We start from the raw sequence: 7,500 nt of genomic DNA on the forward strand, positions 1-7,500 counted from the left end.
GAAGCTTATGTAATTTTTCAATGAAATCCCACTTGATCAAGTTTCCCTCCCCATCAACATTTATTTTTTTTCCGTAATGAACTTCTAATTAACATTAGCATATGACATGGGTCAAAAAAAATCTGCTCTTGCGTCATGGGCTGAAGAAATTAAGTTTTTATATTTTCAGAATATAGACTACAACCAATATCTTTGACCATAGCAATATTCGTTGATAGTCCATCAAAAGTCAAAGAGATAGTTTTGAACTCCTCTCACCTCCACTGAATGCATCTTAGCCATACATTGCCTATGAAAATTAACACGATCAACTCTTCCTTCTTGAGATGAGCAGGAAGCGATTCAAATTTGTTAGCGATCTATCAAAATCTTCATCGTTGAAGTGCTCAGAGCATAATCATGAACTAGTAGTTGGAACCAAATTTTCGAACCCACTCCTTTCTAAGGAGCTCATCTTTTGGAAAACTGTTAAACAAACGTACTAAAGATAATAATATTAATGATGTAGAAGAAATGATAACGACAACGATAATGATTAGTAATCGGAATAAACAATGACAATTTTGGGAGTGCAGGTTTTGATAAAGTCAATGAATTCAACAGCAGAGCCAATATTCTCACTGTTGCTGATAGCATTCAGTACTTTTCTCTTTTTTACAATTTTATACAACTTTACATTGAAAATTCAGCACTTATCAATGAAATGTAATTGTAGAATTCAAATTTTTGTCTAATCTTTGAGTACATCCATAAGCATTATATGAGGTCGGCATTATTAACTGAAGAGTAGGAATAATTTGTAGCTTGTCGATGCAGATGATGGACTTATAATGAGCTCCCAGGCATCAGGTCGCGACCTCTTTGACTACAATTGGCCGAGACGGCTGACTTCACTTATTCCGCTCAGGGGATCTCCAGCCATTTAACCTCCTTGTAGTAAACAGATGATGGGAGATGACTGAAAAAATGAAATGGACGACAGAATACATTGTCCCAATTGATGACAGTCTAATACATATTCATAAAGGCAAGGCCATAATGCCATTAGAGGTCATTAAGAATGCATCATCAGACGCCCACTTCTAATTAACGCCGCATTATTACCAGCCGACTCTGGTGGGAGCAGAAGACGGATTAATGCGGAATGCAAATGACAAAAGAAAATGAGTCGGGTTATGCAAGGTAAAGACATTCAATCTGGTATGACGTCAATCGGGTTTCTTTATTATTATTATTATTATTATTATTATTATTATTATTATTATTATTATTATTATTATTATTATTATTATTATTATTATGGAAGTGATAGTGATAGTGAGTTAGCTATACGATGCAAGATGAGTGATAATGTACCTTACATGTTGTACATTATCATTCTCAATTTCAATAATATTTCTTAAAGGTATTATTTGAAAAAAATAAAAAATAATCCAAGAAATATACGATATAATAGACATTCTTCTAAAAAGCTAACAATTAAAATTATTAAATATTTTAGAATATTCTTCTATCTTAATGGTGAGTGACGTATTATTTAAGGGTAAGTAGCGAGAGCCTCGTTTTGGACAACGGTAAATGTTAAGATAGACCTCAAAATGAGCAAAATCTTAGAGTTTTAGTTTATAGATACTACCCATAATACCTAGTTATGAAATCTCGACCAGGGTAAAGACGAAGAAAAATGCACTAATAAAGAGAGATGGCTCTATTATAGCAACAGAAGATGAAGAAACACAACTTTGGATGGAACACTTTAGTGAGGTTATGAATAGGAGATATGAAGGGAATAATTTGACTGATATACCTAAAGCTCGTGAAGACCTTCATGTATCCACATTGGATTTCAGTGTGTTTGAAGCTATCCTTGAAAACTGAAGAGATGGGAAGCCCCGGTGTAAAGGTTTCAAGTTACCCCCAGTTTCAAACTACCCCCCGGTAACTTGCAACCGGTTTCAGATTACCGGGGGGGGGGGGGGTAGTTTGAAACCGATTTCAAGTTACCCCCTCTGTTTTCAAGTTACCCCCTCATCAGAATGATAAATAATTCATGTGACATCGCAAATATGTATCATGCATTTATTGCTGGCTTCGCAGCAGTAGGAAAAGTAGTTTAATTTTGTATTTAAGACCAAATATTGTGTATTATTGAATTATATGACACGTTAAAAGTCACAGACTAATTTAAGGTTTTGTGATAAAGGCGAGGTAAAATTTTATTTTATTTCAGTGTTCGTGTGATTGTTGATATTTTCGTATTTAAGACCCAACGTGTCATATAATTCAATAATACAAAATATTTGAAGTTACAGACTGTCATTTAAGGTTTAGTGATAACGGCGAGGTAAAACTTCATTTTATTTCATTGTGCGCGTGATTGTCGAGATTTTTTTTTCTCTTTTTTTTTTTTGGTTATCTCCAATAGATTCCATTCATGTGCTTTAGGTGCATGAGCCTCGGACGGCAATATGCCTGGAGAAATTGACACAAAAATCACTCAGAATAAATGGTGTTGATTATTTTATTATTTATACAAATGCATATATATATATATATATATATATATATATATATATATATATATATATATATATATATATATATATATATATATATAAAAATATATATATATATGTATATATATATATATATATATATATATATATATATATATATATATATATATATATATATATATATATATATACACACACATCTTTTGAACAAGGGCAGCCAACGCGCAGCTTAAGGTATCAATCACAAAAACTCATTTGCGGCGGTGCCGATTCTTGTTAATCCTGATGCTTTCGCTTCACTAAGACAAGGGAAGGAAAATGACAAAGTAGGAGATATGACATACACGTTGCCACTGGGTCAGATCACTGAGACCTTTGGTCAAATCCTATTAAATGCATGAAGATTAGCTTCTTCATTCACTGTCTTGCACAATATGCTTCCGTAAAAACCGTGGTAAGTTCTCAGCGTCGTGTTTTTATCCCAGAAGAAAGAAAAATGGCATACAATGTCACAGTTTTTTTTTTAAATAGGAAAATGATGGAGTTGTTAAATTTGGAATTGACCAAACAATCAAACGTGTCACAGATGCAACCAACATATCAAAAACGACTTTGTTTCAGATTTGCAAGGAAAATTGGGTCAATGGTATTAAGCATACTGATAACATTATAAAGGAAGACATGAAAATGGTCTGAATTAACTAATTCGTTGAATCTTTTGTGATAGCACTAACTTCATCTCACGAATTCACCAAAACCACGTTTGCTAACACAACCTTTTTTGTAAAAACATTTTGTCGATTAATTAAATAAATTCTAAAACTATAAAATCACCAATGTAAATATACCATATTAAACATAGTTAATTAAATCCTTTGTAAAGAATCCTGTCTCTTAATAATCAATCAGAATTAAGAACTGAATTCATATGATATCCAAATTAAGATTATTTCTATTAGTATGGAAATTGTTTTATAACAATTTTGCCCTTTGTTATATTTAAGAGTTTCAGCTTGTTACCACGTGGTTGCAAACAAAAAGAGCGAAGGAAACAATTTGGAGAGAGTATCAAATTGAAAGATTATATTCTTAGATCGTTCAAATCCGGGTGAATGACTTATTAGCTGAACCTTTTCTCCTTTTCTTGGCTCACCCATGGATTAAAGCGGTCAAGCCAGGTGTGCTTTGAAAATGACCCAAGAGAAGAGTCCAGTACGTTTTGGCGCCGCTCTTTTGGCGACGATGATTTGGCGCTAAATTGTTTTGGCGCTCGTTATTTTGGCGCTAGCCCATTGGCGCCAGCTTGAAAATTTTCTGACCTGATATATATATATATATATATATATATATATATATATATATATATATATATATATATATATATATATACATGTGTGTGTTTATATTTAGTGCATGGGTAAAAAATAACATAAAAATAAATAAGTTCTATTTATTTTCAGCAATACAGTATTAAAATGCTACAAAAATTAAATAAAATGAAATATTTTCACCATGTTAATGCCTTTCATAGTTATATACCAAACCATGTAAGTACTCCAGTGGTTCTCGTGAATGAAACTGCTGTACTATAGTTAAAATCGTTCATCAGTCTTAATGTATTTTAAGCGTTTTCGAGCAGGAGGATTCCTAGACATTAATTGTTCATAAGAATCGCGGCCTTTCTGAATTCTCTTTATGCCGTCGATGAATTTCCATATAACTGGGTGGTTCATTCCAAGTTCTGCATAGATTTTCCTGTGCGTAGTTTCAGCATGATTGTTTGTCCTGTCCTCACCTGATATCATTCGACTATACATATTCTACATTTGCGTAGGGAAAAGTGGTGAACGTCGGCCATTTCCCCTCCTCAGAGGTCTTCCTACATAATTATCTTCGACCCAGTTCATTAACGGCTGGAGTTCATCAGGTAAATATTGCGCCAAAGCATCGATGTAAACATCCATGTGAGAAATAGGTACAAAAGGTAAAGCAACGATCATTTTGGCTTCTACTGAGAAGTCGGGGTCATTATTATACAATTGTTGGAGCCCAAGTTGTTTCAGGTACTTATGAATATTATTTACTTCTTTCACTACTTCCTGGTTCTTAGTATGAATACGCCCTTTACACTCATTTTTGGATTCACACCTTCAAAACTTGAGAGGAGGATAGTTTTTGCTACATTTGTCAAGCACATACATATATCCGTTGTGTGAAAATTTTGGCTTGCCTCTATTGTTTAAGATTTTTTCGGCCATTTAAGGTATGAGCTTACAAGAAACTAAAGAAAAGCGTTTTCCAATATAAAAAGACTTGAATATGGTGACAACTAGTTTACTATTATAATTCTCAAATCAGACAAGCCTTTGGCGTAATGAGATGATCACTAAACTAGACACTGGTAAAATTATGTGATAACTAAACAAGACTTGAATATCGTAATAACTGGTTTAATATTACAATTCTCAAATCCGACGAGCCTTTGGTGTAATGAGGTGATCACTAAACGAGACACTGGTAAAATTATGTGATAACTAAACAAGACTTGAATATCGTAATAACTGGTTTAATATTACAATTCTCAAATCAGACGAGCCTTTGGTGCAATGGGGTGATCACTAAACGAGACACTGGTAAAATTACGTGATAACTAAACAAGACTTGAATATCGTAATAACTGGTTTAATATTACAATTCTCAAATCAGACGAGCCTTTGGTGTAATGAGGTGATCACTAAACGAGACACTGGTAAAATTATGTGATAACTAAACAAGACTTGAATATCGTAATAACTGGTTTAATATTACAATTCTCAAATCAGACGAGCCTTTGGTGCAATGGGGTGATCACTAAACGAGACACTGGTAAAATTATGTGATAACTAAACAAGACTTGAATATCGTAATAACTGGTTTAATATTACAATTCTCAAGTCATACGAGCCTTTGGTGTAATGAGGTGATCACTAAACGAGACACAAATTTGCGGATGGTCCTTAAGTTTGTTTCTTGGCGCCAATACAGCTCATCGCCAAAACAATAAGTGCCAAACTGTCTATCGCCAAAATGGCGGCGCCAAATCGTCAGCGCCAAAGAGTCGGCGCCAAATCGTCCTGTTCCGCAAGAGAACTTGCTATTGGGCTCCGAGTTTGCTCTTAAAATGGTTTGACTATACCCATAGATGCAATAGAACTCCTTGTGTCCATATATCTTTTTGTTTATTCATATATTCTGTCAGTGATAATGCATAGTAACTTCGTAGTATTTTGATGCTATGCACGTGAAAAATAAAAGCTCAAATATAAATTACCAACATTCATGTTGTCGTGCAGACATAATTAACGTTGTGTAAGCTACTGTTAGCTCGATTCAATTTAAACCAGAGGACTTTAAAGATGGTATGAAGTCTCGATTATTAGGTATTGTTGTTTTGTCATTTGATGAAATGAGTAATAAAAAAGAATGGAGCTATGACAAAGAGGCAGAAGTCTTATATAACCGCATGGAATTGTACAGGTGACTATGTTGCGAGGTATTTTTTTTTTTTATGATACATTTCAGGTGAAACTCTTGAACATTTTATCACTCAGTTTTTCAATAATTTTCCATTTCGAGATCAACAACAGAGAAAAAAAGAATTCATACACGAATCCATCACTTACTACTCTGGAAGATGGTTTAAATAGGATTTGATTTAGCCCATGATAACACACAGCTGCCTGCCTTTAGGCTAAAATCTGTAACAACAGTTGTGAGATTAACACAAGCTGTGTTCAATGCAATCCATAGAGGGCTATAAAGTGTAACGACTTTACCGTAGTCCAGGTGTTTTCGTATACAAACAACCAATGCAAGTACAGTAGATGCAAACATCATGTACTGTATCTTGTTTTATTATAACAGTTATAATTCCTTAAAATCTTGCTTTATTAAAAGTGTCAATTATTTACAGATATCATGAATGATATAGTATTTACAACATACATACAAATATATATATATATATATATATATATATATATATATATATATATATATATATATATATATATATAGATATATATATATATATATAGATATATATATATATATAGATATATATATATATATATATATATATATATATATATATATATATATATATATATATATATATATATATATATAAATATATATATATATATATATATATATAGATATATAGATATATATATATATATAGATATATATATATATATATATATATATATATATATATATATATATATATATATATATATATGATATGTGTATACATATATACTTATGATCAATATGTTGATTATACCTTATATAATATTTGGTTGCAATATAATTATGAAATATTTCAAATGATGGAAAAAATAACCGTTAAAATCAAATTCCACCTCGTCTCCCTATCTCAGAATATTATGCGCCTATGACTGGTAACGGAATTTCCGACATTTATTAGCGAAGATATGAACAAAACGGATAAAGGCTGGATATTAGTAAACGATACCAATAGGTGAAACAGTACATGTATATACATATAACCTAATGATTGTGTTGACCCTGAACAAAAGCAATTTAGTAATATTCATAAATGATGAGATCCTGCGCAAAAACGAGGGGGGTAGTTTGAAACCAGGGGGGTAGCTTAAAACCGGTCTCAAATTACCCCCGAGGGTAGCTTGAAACCGGCTTCAAATTACCCCCCCCGGTAGTCTGAATCCGGTTTCAAACTACCGGGGGGTAAGATTTGGAGGGGGTAATTTGAAACTGGTACACCGGGAAACAATGGAATAACTGCCGAGATGATACTGGCCGAAACGAAGTGACTCCCAAGCTACTTACAAGATTGTTTTGTAGAATATCGCATAAAGCTGAATGGGAGTTGGGAGTATTGGTGAGCATAGCAAAATATATGAGACTTGACTAATTGCAATAATTACAGAGGCATAACATTTATGTTAGTTGTTATGAA

Source organism: Palaemon carinicauda, chromosome 29, assembly GCF_036898095.1.
Source record: "Palaemon carinicauda isolate YSFRI2023 chromosome 29, ASM3689809v2, whole genome shotgun sequence".
In the NCBI taxonomy this organism is placed as follows: Eukaryota; Metazoa; Arthropoda; class Malacostraca; order Decapoda; family Palaemonidae; genus Palaemon; species Palaemon carinicauda.